This window comes from Crocuta crocuta, unplaced genomic scaffold, assembly GCF_008692635.1.
Source record: "Crocuta crocuta isolate KB4526 unplaced genomic scaffold, BGI_CrCroc_1.0 scaffold45, whole genome shotgun sequence".
In the NCBI taxonomy this organism is placed as follows: domain Eukaryota; kingdom Metazoa; phylum Chordata; class Mammalia; order Carnivora; family Hyaenidae; genus Crocuta; species Crocuta crocuta.
Genome location: NW_027530544.1, coordinates 1,968,219 through 1,986,403, shown reverse-complemented (window position 1 = coordinate 1,986,403; position 18,185 = coordinate 1,968,219).

The following is an 18,185-nucleotide window of genomic DNA, read 5'->3' as shown; positions in this document are numbered from 1 at the left end:
ATGTGGGGGACCCTGGCTGGCCCAGTCAGTCAAGCATCCGACTCTTGATTTCAGCCCGGGTCATGATCTCATAGTTCATGAGGTCAAGCCCCACGTTGGGCTCTGCACTGACAGCATAGAACCTGCTTCCTTCTTGGGATTCTCTCTCTCGCTCTCTCTGTCTCTTCCCAGCTCATCCTCTCTCTCTCCTCTCTCTCTCTCTCTCTCTCTCTAAGTAAATAGATAAACATTAAGATGTGGTCAAGTACCTACCTCATGAAAATGCCCCCAAATAGGCCACTTCTGACCTGCAAATTATAGACCCCAGACCTCTTCACCTCTGGATGAAAGCGCCGATGTNTATTTATGGTGGCTCTGGAAAGGGATTTGGCATTTTATATCCTCCTGTTTCCTTCATGTATCTGATAAATACAGGTCTGTAACACTAAATACTTGCGAGTTACAGTCTGAGCAACGCCGTCGTGCGGCCGAATGCCCAGCTCACAGGAGAGTTCTGTTCCGGTCTGCAGTGTGTTTAACGTCTCCTTTTCAAAGTGCTTGACTGCATGCTGGAAACTGTATTTTTGAAGCGGCAAACTTTGTTCTCTGGAATGTTCTGAGGTTATGGCTGGGACCTATCCCCTCATATCTAGTGAATGAATTATACAATGTATATGTCTGTGAAGCTTTGGGGTAGTACCTGTAATCTGAACACAACTAGAACCCTTTTGTTTATTTTCAGTTGAGTCATTACTGCCTGCCATTAAGAAACGTGCTTGAACTTAGTATGTGTACATCGTAGAAAACCTATCTTATCCAGGACTCAGCCCCAATCATATTTTAACACAGTGACAGTTCTCAGAAAGGGAAAGCTCAATTGCTAGTAAATGACAAGTACCTTTCACAGTATCATTCACAACACTCCCGAGTAACGAGTAACGTATTTACCAGTAGCTCTTCTCATTTGTGGACCCAAAGCCAGTCAAGTCCCGTAAGGAGTAGAGAATCTGTTACAAAGCACATGGAAGGTGTAACTTTAGAAAATGTAATCCCGAAGAACATTCAGAGATAGGTTTATACACCCTTGTTATTTCATTTTTAAATTTCATTCAGCTCTTCTCTTTGGATCCTTTTCCCAGTGACGGTTTTGTGTAATCCCCACCAAGCTGCAAGTCCAGAGGCAGCAAAATGTTGCAGTTGGGCAGCCATGAGCTAAAAGCCGTATCATCTCCATGTGTTGCAACAGCCAAGAGATAATGTCATGTGGCATTGTCTGATTACTGTCATGTCTTCGTACCGTTTAATTGCCCAACTGTGCATTTAAGACATTTCACGAAAGGGTTGATGAAAATGTAAAGCCCAAGTTCAGATGTGCTTTAGATTTTAAACACAGAATGTTCTTTGTGGATTCTTTTTTCCACCCCCTGCCCCATCTTTCTTTTTTAATGGTTGATTTTTAAAATGTTAAAAGCCTAGCTTACTAGCTTACTGAGTAGTTATTTAAAATAATTGCTAATATCAGAAGAATGTCATAATGGAAAACTAATTTTTTAAATGTTATTTTCATAGAAGCTTGACAATTAAGATGAAAATGAGGAGAAAGTATGCAGCCTAAAATTTAATGCAGGCAGATGTGTAATAAAATTATTTTTGAATTGAACATTAAAATGCTGCTTCTTTAAGTCAGCACTCTTAACTTGGGCATGTTGAGATTAGAATCTGTTCTTGTACTTCATAAACTAAATATAGAGGAAGGACTGTTTTTCATGCTTTTTCTTTTTCCAAAATGTATTTCTACTGTAAAATAGAAACAATTTGAGTTATATTAGTCTTATTACTTAGTTTGGGTAAGATTTTTTTCAGTCTTTTCTGGAATCGTTCGAGAAGATGGGATAAGAAATGTAGGTTTTCCAGGATCGCTGGACTGGGGTTTTGTTCAGGCCTCTCTTATAATTTGTCACTATTTACGAAGAACGGTCTGTCGCAAACGGTGGTATTGCATCAAATTGAACTTTGGCAGCAAGAATACAGTATGCAACTCCCTCCTCCAAAAGGGTCTCCACCCCAGTGTGTATTTTTGTCCATCAACATTTAAAAGGCCCCTGGCAGATAAGTAAGGCGTGCATGCGGCGTGTCCTGCCATCACCTCTCCGTAACTCGTTTCTTCATCTCTAACATGAGTTAATTTCTCCTTTGAAGTGGTGGTGTTCTTTTATTAAATTGAGAACATCTAACCCCACCAACTGTCACATCTTACAATGCGTGAATGAGGAAGGTGGTGTTTGGTGGGTGTTTTGTCAGACTTACCGTTTTCATTTCAGGACACAGTCAAAGGCATCGCCTGCCCGGCTGCCACCTGATTGGCTGCTTCAGATACCCCCTGCGGGGACCACCTTCCAGCAGAGAATTCTTTGAGGTATGCAGTTGTGCTGTAGACACTAATCTGCATCCTGCTGTGTTCTGTTTGCTCAGGTTGGGATCACTCATTTAACACATACTGACCGTTATCAAAGGCACCGTGGAGAGTTAGTCATGGAATAAAAGCACTGTCCCCCCAGATAAAAACCGTTCCTCTGGAGCGAACTTCCCACGGGAATGGTTTAGAAGATAGAGTAAAAGAGGCATCTGAAGATTGTGCCCTCATTTCTATTGTTTGTTTGGGTTATTCATTTATAATAAAAGATTGGCATTGATGTGGTACAACCTGCAAATTATTTTCAATTCTGAGTTTCTAGGTGAAACATTATAAAACATCAAAACCAGTACATACTGCTCCTTTGAAATTTGGGTAAAAAATTATACAACCATATGTATAGTCATTTTTGTATTTTTTCTATGTTGTGAAAACCAAAATTGTACTTTTATAAGTCTTTGATTCACTAAAATTATATAATTTAAATGTATTTTTTGTATATTTAGAAATAAGGAATTCAAAGACTATGCCTAATTTTCTATGCATGCATTTGGAAGCTGTTTTTACCTGATAATGTTAACGTAGTAATAAGTTGTATTCATAAAATACTGATCTGTGTTGCATTTCAAAATAAACTGGTGTGTGCTGTGCCTGGATTTGAAATACTGACCAATGACGCTGGTGATTTTTCACATTAAGTTGGCCTAAACATGGTATTGTAGGAATATGGAAGAGTTTCAGTTCTGTCGTGAATTCCAGTTCGTTTTTTTATTTTTTTATTTTTTAATATTTATACATTTTTGAGAGACAGAACGTGAGTGAGGGAGGGCCAGAGAGAGGGAAACAGAATCTGAGGCAGGCTCCAGGCTCTGAGCTGTCAGCACAAAGCCCAACTCAGGGCTCGAACCCATGAGCAGTGAGATCGTGACTTGAGCTGAAGTCAGACGCTCAACTACTGAGCCACCCAGGTGGCCCATGGATTCCAGTTCTTTCTTTAAAAGGTTTACAATCTGCTATGGGGCGCCTGGGTGGCTCAGTCGGTTAAGCTTCCAGCTTCAGCTCAGGTCATGATCTTACAGTTTGTGGAGTCAAGCCCTGCGTCGAGCTCTGTGCTGACAGCTCGGAGCCTGGAGTCTGCTTCACATTCTGTGTCTCCCTCTCTCTCTGCCCCTCCCATGATTATGCTCTGTCTCTCTCTCTCTCTCTCTCTCTCTCTCTCAAAAGCAAATAAACATTAGAAAAAAATTTTTTAAATAAAATAAAAATTTGCTATTTATAATGGTTTTGCACTTAAAAGGAGAAATAGACATATTAAGAGGTTTCCAGAAAGTCATTCTTCCTGCCAGTTGGTCTTCAAGCTGACCAAACCCCTCTCAGTTCCCTTGCAGAGGAACAAGAGGGAGTCCCCATGTAAGTGACCAGAAAGTCTAAGAAAATTGGTAAACAAGATCCTTGTCTTACAGTGTTTTCATGTTTTGTTTCAGGGTCTTTTCTTTTTAAAACAGTATTTTTTTAATCTAACTTTTCTAATATAAGTTAAGAGGGGAAATACTGTTGCCTAGCAAAGTTCATCTTATATTAAAACAAGATGTGGGGGCGCCTGGGTGGCCCAGTCAGTGAAGCATCCGACTCTTGATTTCAGCCCGGGTCATGATCTCATAGTTCATGAGGTCAAGCCCCACGTTGGGCTCTGCACTGACAGCATAGAACCTGCTTCCTTCTTGGGATTCTCTCTCTCGCTCTCTCTGTCTCTTCCCAGCTCATCCTCTCTCTCTCCTCTCTCTCTCTCTCTCTCTCTCTAAGTAAATAGATAAACATTAAGATGTGGTCAAGTACCTACCTCATGAAAATGCCCCCAAATAGGCCACTTCTGACCTGCAAATTATAGACCCCAGACCTCTTCACCTCTGGATGAAAGCGCCGATGTGCCCGTGGGATGGACATTTTCTAGTAGGTGATCTCTGAGTGACCTTTTCTTATGCGCCTCCAGCAGTAACGTGACCAGCTGCCTGGTCGGCCAGGTCCTCAGAGTTAACCATCGCTGTTGTCCACGAGCGTGGTGTCTGTTCCAAAGGGAACATTGTCTTCCTACTGCTGTCGCAGCTTAGACATTACCAGCGCGGTGGTTACAGAACCTCTCTTGCCGTGTACAGTCAGTCCAGCCTGTTTCACAGAGAGGCTTTTCGTTTATGAAAAGAATTATTTCAACTAACACTGAAGAACAGATGGTAGAGTTAATAGCAGAGGCTACCCAGGAAATACAACCTTTACGATCTTAGGGTGGTAATGGGAAACCAGGGCTTTCTAATTTGTCATTGTCATATTTTGTGGCAATTATGTGTACTATGTTACCATAACATGCTCTAGCCTGAGGAATTACCATCGGTATAATTAAGAGACCTACTGTTACACACAGTGTTCCAAAAATATCGCTGTGTTGTTCTGTTTCCTTTAACAAGAATGAAGCCTAGCTTTGCAATTCCTCATATTATTTAAAAAAAAAAAAAAAAATCCCAGTCTTACAAATAGCCTGGCTCATTGTCATACAATTTAGTGGTGAAGAAACTGTTCTAAGCAACTCTTACCAAAAATAGCCATACCTATTAACATTCCCCTGCCTGCAGCTGAGAACCAGTTACAGGAGAGAGCTGTATGATTTTTGACCAACGCTTTCTTTTAAAAGTGAGAGCCCATTTAATCTTTTTTGTTTTCAAATTTAGAAAGATAGTCCTTAGTCTTACTGGGGCAGATCTCACTACCAAAAACGATCTTTTTCTCCGACAAAAGGCAGTTCACCCTAAAGGTCTTGTTTGATAAGCAAAAATAAAATATGTGAGAGTGGCTGTGTATATAAGCACCTAGTACCATTCCTTAGATCTTTGTACGTCGTTTGGAAATCGTGTTTTCTGCTCACTAGTTCCAGAGCATTACCACCACGGCAGCACTTTTACGTCTACCTTTGACCTTTGTGGATACAAGTCCATCTACTGCACTTGGTTGAAGGCCAAACTCCATTTCTGTATTGTTGTAGCTGGGCTGCCCCGCTGGGGGGCAGCACCTCACAAGCGATCGGGGCCTTGGCGTGAGGAGTCCGGAGCGAAGCTTCGCCCCGAGGACAGCAGAGGACACCACCGGACACCACCGTTGGGGCAGAGGCGCACTAGTGAAAATTGGTCACGGGTCTCTGTTGTCCATATAAAGCAAAAGCAGGCAGATCTTAAAGCATATTCTGGAGGGATACAGGAAAGAAGTTTTTTTAGAACGAAGGAGTCGGGTTGGACGTGTGTCTTGAGGCTCCATCTATTCTCTTCCCACAGCAGAACCCTCCCCAGCATGGGCCCTGCGGGGCTTTTGGAGCTGGTCGTAAGGCAGGTGTTAGTGCCCCTGTTGTGCGGAGAGCCTGCTTGTTAATCTTTGAAACGTTCAGGGAGGTCAGTTCCCACTCTGCTTCTGTCTCTGGATATTTTTGGAGGGTGGCCTGGGCCATGAGAAAATGTCAGGCCACCTTATAAGGCTGCGTCTGGCCCCGAGAATGCTTGTCTGCGGCATGTCCAGTACACTCTGTGGGTGTGAGTTAACTTGACTCTTGGACCGTGGGTTTTCTCACAGATGTGAGAAATGAAGCTTCTATTCATGCCATGGGTTATTCTCACTCTTTAACGGGCTTAAAGTCTTCCTCCAGAGAGAGCTGTTTAAATGACGCCGATTTTGGACATAACCAGATAGATAACCGAGGGTACATGTAATCCTCAACAAACACACTACTTGATTGTGCCGGGGTCCGTAGAAACCGTCTACTGCAAGTGCTTTCTTTAGCGTATGTCAAAGGAAGTCCATGGAATATTAGTTCTGAGTGATGACAGGAGGGGGAATGTGTTGAGGAGGGTGGGAATCTGGTTTAAAAAGTTAAAACAGAAAGCGTGTTCTCTTACTAAACTTTTCAGATATTTTTGCACGTGAATGCAATTTGTGAACCTCCAAGAGAGGGGGTTGCTAATGCAGGGTTTTCCAAAGCTATTTTCAACATTCATCCTTGAACCGTCTTCAGGGCTAAGGCTCCTGTTGGTGGCAGCTTTCCTGATGGAGGAATGTTAACCCATCCAGGAGGCAGGAGGAACAAAAACATAAACAGAAAACAAGAGATGGGGGTTTAGCCCAGGATCTAGGAAGATTTTCCTCGTTCTTTGTTTTGATAATCCACCATCGTCAAGTACGTAAATGAATTGCTGGAGAGCCCAGGCGTCGGCAGCTCTGGAAGGCGTCTCCTTCTGCCGTTTGCTGCTGGCTGGCGGATATAAGAGGTGTCTGCCAGTGGACGTGCACTCACGTGTGGGAGAAGACCTGGCTGGGACCGACAGCCCTGAGAAGACCAAGGCCTCCCGGGCTTGAACCCCAAGCTGGGAGCAATTCCACTGCCACCCCTTCTGCGCCTGCGCCCCAGTTTCTGAACGCAGACTCAAGTGCCTGCTGTCAGAGCCTCTCGCTCAGGCGCGTGTCCTCCTTGAGACTCCTGGTGTCAGGAGACCGTCTTCCACACTTCACCCACATTCCCGAATGTTGCCAGGGGGTGGCCGCTTTGTCCTTGTGTGCACTGTTCCCTGACAGAGCCTTCGAGTTCCTTTTGTTTTGTGTTGCGTCCTCCCATGTCGGCTCACCACGTAGACCCCTATGAGCCCGAGAAGCCGGCACTCACACTGTGCGGAGGAAACACGGAGGCTGTACAGNCCCCTGAGCCCCCCCCCGGCCACCCACCCACCCATGACACCTCAACCCTCACCATCAGCCCCTCCTGCCAGATTCCATCGTTCTCATCACAATGAACCTCCGAGCCCTCCCGCCCTCTCACTGCACCCTCGTGGCAAAACCCCAAGCTGGGATCAGTCCAGCTGCTACCCTTGCGTGTGCCTCTCATGCCTGGGACTGCCTGCCTGGCACACTGTCCGTGATTCCCTTCAAACTCCATCCTCCTTAAACCTCTGACTCACTCTTCGCCCAGGATAGCACCCCCGATTTCACAGAGAAAACAGCCACCAGACAGCAACTCCTGTAACTTTCTGTCACCAAATTTATAAATGTTCCTGTACCAGAGGGCTTTTCTTGTCTTCCTGTTAGGATGGAAGGGGTGGCTCTCTAACCTCTAACCAAAGCTAACCGCTCTTCTTTGCTCTGGGTATTTCCAGTCTCCTCCTTGACCCCCTCAGGGACCTGACTCTGGCCATCTGACCCTCTCTGTGTTCTTGGCCAGAAATTCCCCATCAGCTGCCTCCCCCTCTTGACCTTGACCCCTGTGCATCCCACTACTCCCCTCTCTCCTGCTCCCTGGAAGGCTTGGCCACAAGCACTTCTCTATTTCCCACCTCCCACTCTCTTCCCATCTCACTACCGCCTGGTGCCTATCATGCCAGTGACACAGCCCTGTTGGTGGCCACTCTTGACCTTGTTATGAAATCCAGTGCGCATTTGTTAGTACTTGTCTTTGGTTGAAGTCGGGGGTGCCATCATGCCGGATGTTAGAAATGATGATAGCAAGAGGTAGTAAGTAGCTGGGCCTAAAGGAAATTGTGAGGCCTGCTCAACTCAGCTCCCACCGTGCCCACCTCATTTTTCTCCACCCCAGACTTCGGTCCCCCGACTGTGACAAGGAGAGAGGCTGACCCAAGCCCGCACCAGCTCCAGCAAAGAAACACTCAAAGCTGAGTACGTGTGCCATCACATTTGGCAGCAGGCTGGCTCAGGCGAGTGGAGGCCGAGCCCGGGAAGGACAGGAAAGCATCAGGGAGAGAGCAGATCCCACTCTGCTTACCGCTTAGAGCTTGAGGAGCCGGAGGAGAGACCCACACGCCTGCATGCGAGCCCCTCCTGCGTCCTGACTCCATTCTCACTAGCAAACGTGGCTTTAGCAGCATCTCCAAGCCGAGCACTAAGCTCAGCGTTTCTCTTTCTCGGGGAGGAGCCAAAACGTGCCGGACGAGAATGAGGACAGGCCGAGGAACGATTCCCAGGAAGCCGCCATCATTCTTGAGACCATCTCTGCTCTGGACAGCCCACGCTTCCGGTTTTCTCCTGCCTCCATGGCCAGCCTTGCTCTGTCTCCTCTGCTACCCCCAGCTCAGGGGTTCTCAAGCTTGAGTGCATCCAGAACCACACTGGGAACTTGGCAAGATCAGATTCCTGGGCTCCTTGAGACCTACCAAATCTGAATCCGTGCAGACAGAGGTTGGGGGTCCATTTTTACACAAGTCCCAAGGATGACTCAGGGCGTATTTTGCATAATATTGCCTTAAGGGCTCCTGATCAAACTCTCCTTCTCACTTCAGCCCAAAGCCCTGGGAACAGATCTGGCCCTTGGACATGTTCTGTTTGGCCCACGTTGTTTTTTAATTTTTTTAATGTTTATTTTGAGAGAGAGAACATGCACCCGTGCGTGTGCGCACATGATTAGGGGAGGGGGAGTGAGAGAGAGGGAGAGAAAGTCCCAAGCAGGCTCCAGGCTCAGTGTGGAGCCTGACACAGGGCTTGATCCCCTGACCTTGAGATCATGACCTGAGCCAAAATCAAGACTCAGATGCTTAACTGACTGAGCCACCAGGTGCCCCCATATTGTTTTTTTTTTTTAAATTGAATCAGTCGCCAAATTGATTGATTTAAAATTGATAGATGCCATGTAAGCCATCTATGAGAATTCAGGTGAGGCAGCAGGAGTCCACATTCCCATACAATGGGCATCAGCGAGAAATAGGGTTGCCCCACTGGTTGGAGCTTAGGACCTAGGGCCACTTGCCAGAGACTCCAGTTCAGCCCTGTCCCTGCCCAGCCCTGCCCCTCTGGCCTCTGAAGCAGGAGCTGGAGACGAGGGGCAGGGCCGCCATGGTTTCAGGCTCTCTCTGATGGGAGCCTGCACGCCTATGTTCCGCGAAAGCCTACCAGGTCCTCGGGCCCTTGGATCTCACTTCCTGGCCTTTGTGAACCACATTCCCCCTCTACCTGGCTCATTCTTTTTTTTTTTTTTTTTAGTGTTTTTATTTATTTATGAGAGAGAGAGAGAGACAGCGTGAGCAGGAGAGGGTTAGAGAGATACAGAATCTGAAGCAGGCTCCAGGCTCTGAGCTAGCTGTCAGCACAGAGCCCGATGTGGGGCTCGAACCCATGAACCGCGAGATCATGACCTGGGCCAAAGTTGGACACTTAACCGACTGAGCCACCCGGGTGCCCCTACCTGTCTCATTCTTGCCACTCCTCCAGGAAGCACTGCTCTGAGGCCCTAGGTCAGCTCTGGTGCCCCTCCTGGATGCTCCCACAGTGCCAGGGGTGCCAGAAAAAACGCTCATTCTAATTAAATTAGAATTTCAGGTAACAGTGAAACTCTCAATAGTTTGCCTCAGGCAATAGTTTATTTGCCGAATCCCTGTGACAGGGTCTGTATTTCCCCCTCGCAGTCCTTACTGCCACCTTCTCTCACTTTCTCGACTGTAAGCTCCGTGAGGCTAGGTTCTCCTCTCAGCTCACGTAGTCTCAGTCCTAGCCTTCCACCGGGGTTTAGGACACCGGCGGGAAACTTACAAATAAATGATGTTTTTAAAGTAGGCTCCGTGCTCAACGTGGGGCTTGAACTCACCACCCCAAATCAAGAGTTGCACGCTCCACCGACTGAGTCAGCCAGGTGCCCCTACAAACAAATGATTAAATAGGGTCGTTTCAGATACTCTAAGTTCTTTGAAGAAACATGGAAAGGCAATGCGTGGGGGTGCTGAGGTGGCTCAGTCAGTTAAGCATCCGACTCTTGTTTTTGGCTCAGGTCATATCTCAGTTGATGAGATTGAAACTTACATCAGGGTCTGCACTGACAGTGCAGAGCCTGCTTGGGATTCTCTCCCCCTCCCCTGTCCCTTCCCCACTCACATGTGAATGCCAGAGCAGACACACACTCTTTCTCTCAAAATAGATAAATAAAGGGGCACCTGGGTGGCTCAGTCGGTTAAGCGTCCGACTTCGGCTCAGGTCATGATCTCACAGTTCATGGGTTCGAGCCCCACATCGGGCTCTGTGCTGACAGCTCAGAGCCTGGAGCCTGTTTCAGATTCTGTGTCTCTCTCCCTCCGACCCTCACCTGCTCACACTGTCTGTCTCTCTCTCTCAGAAATAAATAAAACTTTTTTAAAAAATAGATAAATAAAATTAAAAAAAAAAAAAAAAAGGAGAGGCACCTGGATGGCTCAGTCAGTTAAGCCGCGGACTCTTGATTTCGTCTTAGGTCATGATCTCACGGTTCATGGCTTCGTGCACGACATGGGGCTCTGCACTCACAGTGCAAAGCCTGCTTCAGAAACTGTTTCCCTCTCTCTGCCCTTCCCCCTTCTCAAAAATAAATAAATGTTCTAAAAAGTTTTTTTTTTTAAAGAAAAGACAATGTGGGGGCGCCTGGGTGGCTTAGTCGGTTAAGCGTCCGACTTTCGCTTAGGTCATGATCTCGCGGTTCGTGGGTTCGAGCCCCGCGTCGGGCTCTGTGCTGACTGCCAGCTCAGAGCCTGGAGCCTGTTTCAGTCTGTGACTCCCTCTCTCTCTGACCCTCCCCTGCTCACGCTGTCTCTCTCTCTCTCTCTCCTAGAAATAAATAAAAATATAAAAAAAAAGAAAAAGAAAAAGAAAAGACAATGTGTAGGAAGGGGCTGGACCCACTGCCGTGTACTCAGGCATGGCCTCTCGGAGGAGTAATAGATGCAGGATTTAATCCTGATCCCACACATCCCCCAAACCCACAGTGGTCTCCCTACTTCCTGGAACACAGGGACATTGGTGGGGGGGAGGGGCAGGGGATTCATTTAGGATGAATGTTACATGGGGACCCCACCCAGACGGCTTCTCAAAGGGCACAGGCGTAGCTCCTTAGAGACTTCTGGTTCGCTCGTGCCCTCCGAGAAGCCCAGCAGCTGCAGTGGCAGGTTGAGGTCCACGCAGGCCCCACCTCCTCCATTCCAGACTGCACCCCCCTGCGTGGGCCTCCAGTGAGAGCCCTGTTGGCCTGAGCCCGGAACTTCCCTGAGCCTCAGCTCTTTCTCGGGCACTTCTCATTAGCAAAGCTGCTGACAGCTGAGAGTCTGGATACAAGGAATTCCCACAGGCCTGGTGGTTGTGTAAGTGTAGCAGCCCAGGACCACAGCCCCTCCCTGGGCTGGGCCAGTCCAGCTGTACGGCACCCGGGCGTACAGATGTGTGCCCAGGCTCCACGGGCGTCTCTGACCCCAGCCTACGGCCTGCATTTCCTCAATGGTCTCTACCTCTTCCCCCGGCATCAGGATGGCTAAACAAGCCCCAGCTCTGACCGAAAGCTCAGGCTCTGATCACAACCTGCTAGCAGCTTGGGGCTGCTTCACTCCATATGCAAAGTAAGTAGAAGGTGAGCAACACCCCCAGTTCCCGGCAGACTGTCACCAAATCCCAACCCCTCCCCCCCAACACCTTCCCAAATCTCTGGCCCACATCATACACAAGGGAACTATGACTTGTCAGAACTGGAAGGGACCTCAGACTGGCATTGTCACCTCCAGCTTCCACTTGTCCAGAGTTGGAAAGTGATGCAGAGGAAGGGACACAGGTAGTCCACGGCCAGGCTGACTACTCCTCATTCCCTAACCCCCAGCCTGAAGGACAGCACAGAGGGCACTTCTGCGAGTACGATCAGATGATGTCATGCTCCTCCAGGAACCGGAGCTTCCTACCAACGGCCCTCACTGCCCTCAGCTGCCCACACTGTGATTTCAGGTGTAGACTTCCAAAGAGATCAGGAATCACAGCCCTGGGGAGGGAGTCCTGGATACTGCCTATACCTGGAAGCTTGGAGGACATAACCAGGGGTCTCGGTGCCCGGTAGCCCTGTGAGGGGGGAGGGGAGGGAAGTCTGCAGTGGGGTTCCAGTGGCGGCCTCTGGCCACAGAAGTCCTGTGCTCGTACAGCTTACCCTGAGCCTAGGAGGGTTTCCCAGAATCCCTACAGGCAGTTACCCAGGAATGGAAGTCCCCCCAGCTCCCGGCAACAGCCCCTGTCCCCTCGCTGGAGGAGCACAGGCTGGGATGCAGCCCACACAAGTGGGATCCAAGGGCTCCCCCAGCCTCCTGTCAGGAATCTCAATGCAGAGCCAGGCGGCTGTTGGCTTGCAGGGTATATTTAGAAAAGTCAGGCTCCACTTGCTCCCTGTTCCCTTACAAAGTGTGAACTGCACCCATCACATGGAAATGTGATTCACTTCTCAGCAACCAGGCTGAGCTGCCTCCCACCACCTCCAAGCAACCCTCCCCCTCCGCCCCACTCAGCCCTCCTGTGCCCATCTCCTCCCGGGCCCCATGTGGAGCTGGAGGCACCGGCCGCACCATGACCTCGAGGGACAGGTAGAAGGCACCTCCATGGTCGCAGGCAGAATGTCTCGTGTGTGTCTTTTGCAACAATGCACTGCTTTTAGTCTCTTTGCTTTCTTTCTCTTCCTCATGGCCTCATAGCCCTCAATCCTCGATCCCACCCCCACTCCACGCTGCCCCTCCTGGGGTCTCTAGAAGCCCGGGAGAAGCTCTCAGTCTGTCGGTAAGTCCCTCATGGAAACAAGCGCCATCAGGCAGAGGTTTTACCCCAGCAGCCTGCAAGCTGAACATGCCTTTTATATATATATATATATATTCTAAATTGTTTTGGTTACTAACATTTTTAAATTAAGAGAGTTCACGTTTTGAAAAATGAGTCTCCTGCTTCTCTTGAAAAAGAGGTTTGGGGTTGTGGTATAACCCTGGACCCTAGTCCTGTAGAGCGTGCGGTGAGAGAAAGGGGGGAGGCTGTTCCCTTGCCACGGATGGGTTCGCCAGGCCATGCTTTCCCCTCCTTCCTCTAATTCCCTGCTCCAAGCCTGCCCCAGCCCAGGGCAGGCATGTCCGCCCCAGACCTTCCAGCTATAGCCCAGGCATGGGGTCCAAGGGGAACCAGCAGAGGAAGCCAGGGCTGATGGTCACCTCTCCTCCTTCTGGGAGGCACCAGAATGAGAGGGCACTGGGCTTGGTCAAGGGCTGGGTCACGGAGTCCCACCATGTGGCTGTATGCATCCCCGCCCCCACTCGCTTGTTCCTCAGAACAATGAGGGGGTGAGCTCTGAAACCTCTCAGGCAGCCCCTGGCCCCTATGCCATGTGACTTAGGCAGAGAGAAGGAATCTGATGTTTGAGGGGCGCTCATGTGATTTCAAATCCGCAGCACCAGAGCAAAAGCTGATGCTATAGTACAATCGAGCAAAGCTGATCTAAGGCTTGAAGGTAACAGAAAGAGGCCTGGGGCAGAAGTGATTCGGTCGATGCCCAGCACCCCTAAGTCTCCCCACGATGTCATCTGCCTTCAGGCAACACTATCCCAGGGTAAGTGTTTGAGGGCATGCCAGGGGATCCAGGGATATGGAAACCCACAGGCATGTCCTCCAAATGCAGAGTGACTCACCCACGTGCAGCCTCTAATGCAAGAGTGACCCATGAAGAGTAATAGTAGCCAACACCACATAGCATGCACTAGGTACTAAGCACCACTTTAGATTTTTTCACATATTAACCCATGTATTTCTCCCAACGATTCTTTTCAGTCAATATTGTTAGAATCCCATTATACAGATAATGAAACTGAGGCACAGAAAGATTAAGTATCTGGCCCAAGGTTGTGTGCTGGGTTAGTAGAAGCTGGATATAAACCCAGAGGACATTCCAGAACCCATACCCTCTGTGACTATACTAACCATATTGCTTTTGTGTTAGCTCCAAGGCTGTAGGGTGCCCAATTCTGAGCACCCAGCCATCTGAAGTCATGTCCAGCTGCAGCCACCCAGCCTGATTCCTAAGCTGATTACCAGTGAGCACCATGTGATGGCAGGCCAAGCAACACCAGCAATAGGCAAGTGCCATGAAGAACCCTCTTTCTTTTTTAATTTTTTAATGTTTATTCATTATTTTTGAAAGAGAGAAAGAGATAGAGCACAAGCAGAGGAGGGGCAGAGAGAAAGGGAGACGCAGTTAATCCAAAGACAGGCTCCAGGCTCTGAGCTGTCAGCACAGAGCCCGACACGGGGCTTGAACTCATAGACCGTGAGATCATGACCTGAGCCGACATCGGACACTTAACTGACTGAGCCACCCAGGAGCCCCAAGAACCTTCTTTCAAGTCAGCCTCTGCACCACACAGAGGAGGTAAGGGCCAACAAGAAAATCTCTTTCCTTTGTTGTCACAGTGAAACAGAACAACCCATTTAAGTGCCCACAAAATGACACCATCCCTGCGACTCTCTTCCCCGTTTTTGTCCTCCTGCACAGTCCTAGCCAAAAGGATCTCATTCAGACGCCTGAGACAGCTCCTTCTGCCCCCCAGGAGCACTGATACTGGCCCTACACTCACATAAAGAACATTCACAGAAGCCGACCCAAAGGAGCCGCGTTGTCTCCTTGCATAGACCATAGAAGAAGTTTGGTGGTCCCTTCTAAGGTATGCAGGCAGGAGCCACTAGAGCGGGAATATAAACGAAGACAAGAGAAAATCTGCTAGGAGCCGATGGGCCTCCCGAGCCCCGGAGAGCCCCTGAGCTGGCCTTCCGCACACCAGGAAGTAATTCCCACTGGGGGATTGGAGGTACTGCTTGAGGCACCCAGGGGTTTCCTGAGCCTAGTGTGTCCCCATGTTACTTCCCAAGCCCTCACCCTCAGGGGCCCAGAGACGAGCCTCCCAAAACCTAGCCGTCCCCCATCCTGTGGCTTCCCCAGGCCTTGATTACTGCTCCCATCTCCCCTGAGAGCACCACAGTCCCTTTCCTGCTCCAGCAAGACCTGACTTACCCCCAGGAAGCAAACCAATCCCCCAACCCTCTCTGAGAATCAAGATATAGGAAGGAACGAGAACACGGTGGAACCACAGGGCTATATCCCTTGCCAAACTCCCCAGAAGACTTGGCCGGCCCCACTAGAAGCTCGGTCCATCTGAATGGCCCAGAAGTCACCTGCTTGCTGGTGTGAGGGCCAGGTAAGCTTGCCCAGTGAGTCTCCCTTCTTCCCGACAGGACTGGCAGCCAGGTTTGCTGCTAGCAGGGAAAGCGACCAGGATTCCTTGCCAAAGCAGGAGCCCAAACTCTACACTTAGGGGCTCTGTAGGCCTGGAGGACTCCATGCAGCGACCACAGGCCCTGCTCACTCTCCGAGCTAGGTTGTGGCTGGTCAGCTGGGCACACGCCAGAGGAGACCAGGGTCCCTGCATTGGCTGATAGCCACCCCTTGGTGTGGATGTGACCTCTGGGGGAAAGAAATGGAGATCAGCTGCACTGACTGAAGCCCATGGTTCTCGAGAGAAGAGCTTCTTGTATTATAGGCTGACATCAAGCTATGGCCAGGGCCAGGCGCTCTCTGGAGGCTCTAGGGGAGAATCCTTACTCGCCTATTCCAGCTTCTGGTGGCTCCAGGTTTCCCTGGCTAATGGCAACATACCTCCAACCTCTGCCTCTGTGTCCCTGCCTCTCAAATCCTCTCTCTTCCTCTCTCGTAGGAACACCAGTCATGGATTTAGGGCCCATCCTAAATCTAAAGTGATTTTATCCTGAGATGAAATTGTAATCTCATTTGAAGATCTTAACTGCCTTAATTTTATTTGCAGACCCTATTTTCAAATAAGGCCACATTCCCAGGGTCCAGGGGGCTAAGACTTGGACATGTCTTTTTGGGGGACCCCATTCAACCCACCACACTCAGTTCCCTCCTCTGCAAAATGGGGACAGTGCTGTAAGGATCACAGGGCTTGATACAAGCTCAGCACTCAGAGCAGGGCCCAGCACATCAGAACCGCTCGGTAAATGTTGGCTGTTACTACCCTTCCTCACCCTTCAAGATGCCACTCCACGAACTTGCTCTGAGCCGTGCCCCAGTCCTTCCCCCCCGCCTAGACATAAGCGCTTGCCCACACAGCCGGTTCCACGGCCTCGGTAGACCTCTCCAGCTTTATCCCAGGGTTGGAATGAGAGGGAGGAGACTGGTTTCCTCTGCCAGCCCATTGGCTCTGTTTATAAAAAGCTGGATCTTATTCAGCTCTTTAAAAAAAAAAATAACCATTTTTGAGTCATACGAAAATAGCTTGATCACAAGCACTAATGTGTGTATAGAGACATCGTAGAGAGAACATATCTTGTCACCATAAGCCCAAATGTTTCCCAGTTTCTCCCTGACCATTTGACTGGTCCCCTTCACCTTTACCTTGCCAGTAGCCAGTCCAGAGCTGGCCACCTGGGGCTGGGGCCCAGCTCTCAGCTGATAAAGGGAAGGAGGAGGGCAGCCTGAAGTCAGAGCAGAAATGAAGGAGCAGCTGAATATACTGCCCAGGGACCCCCGTGTAGGGGGGCACACGGGAGTTCCAAGGGGTGATGGGAGGGTGGAAGGAGGGTCTGGCCCCTGGGGTGCCTAGGGCATAGTAACTTGTCATCAGTTGAGTCTGATGGAATGGTGCCTGACATCCAGGAAGCTCAGCTCGGGTCCATGATGCATCCCAGAGCACTAACCAAGCAAAAGAGGCCCACTATGACCACTGGCTCAGCTGTGTAAAGTGCACGGCAGTTACCTTTAAGTTTGTGGACTGTTTACTATTTATGACTAATTACCATGTAACATCATAGCAGATATGTATATAATTATGTGTTAGATTAATTTGTTATAAGCTTTATTTAATTATACTGCTCAACTCTTGTTTGGTAAGTCTCCACTGCCTCCAAAGCAAAAACAAAACAAAACAAATTTTGAAGGCCATTGCTCACCTCTGCTTTCCCGATTGGAGAAGGCAGGTAGGAGCTGGACCAAACTCCACAATAGCCTGTTCGCTGGCCAGAGTCTTCCTCGTGGCTATTGTTAAATCTACAGTCTTGTGCTGAGCTCTTGCTGTCCTGGGCTAAGGGTCTCATGTCCAACTTGCATACTGCACGGGCATCTCTAAAAGCCTAGGATGGGCTCAGTCCCCTCTACTTACCTGGGCTGGGAGAGGGGTCATCTGGCTCCAAAGTTCAGGGATGGCTGGAATGGCCTCAGGGCTCCCACAGGGTGTGAGTTCACTCCAAGAAGGTCTATCCTGCCCCTACCCACACAGCCCCAGCTCTGGCCAGAGGCATGGACTCTTCTCCACTGGTTCTTCACCCCTGCCTTCCTCACATTGCCTTGTTCCTTTTCTTTCTTTCTTTCTTTCTTTCTTTCTTTCTTTCTTTCTTTCTTTCTTTCTTTCTTTCTTTCTTTCTTTTTTTTTGTTTATTTTTGAGAAAGAGCAAGCACAAGTGGGAAAGGGGCAGAGAAAGAGGAAGACACTGAATCCAAAGCAGGTTCCAGGCTCTGAGCTATTAGCACAGAGCCCAATGCAAGGCCCAAATCCATGAACCGCAAGATTAAGGCCTGAGCTGAAGTCGGACACTCAACCGACTGAGCCATCCAGGAGCCCTGTCTTGTTCTTTTTCTGTCCCTTCTGTGCCTGGGTGATGAGCACCACAGAAATGCTCACGGACTTTTCAGGTTCCAGCCTTAGAGTCAAGTTGGGAAGAGGCGGGAAGCCACTGAGAGAAAAAATAGGCAAGATATGCAGCAAACCTGTGACCTTGACCTTTCCAGGAGACATAGAAGATACCTGTGAGAGCCCCACCAGACTGCTGTGGGGTCCAGTCAGTCCTTCAATCCATTCCTACTGTAGAAGTTCTTTCTCTCATCTAACCTCATTCTTCTCTTTTTTATTATTATTATTTTTAAATGTTTATTTGAGAGAGAGAGAGAGAG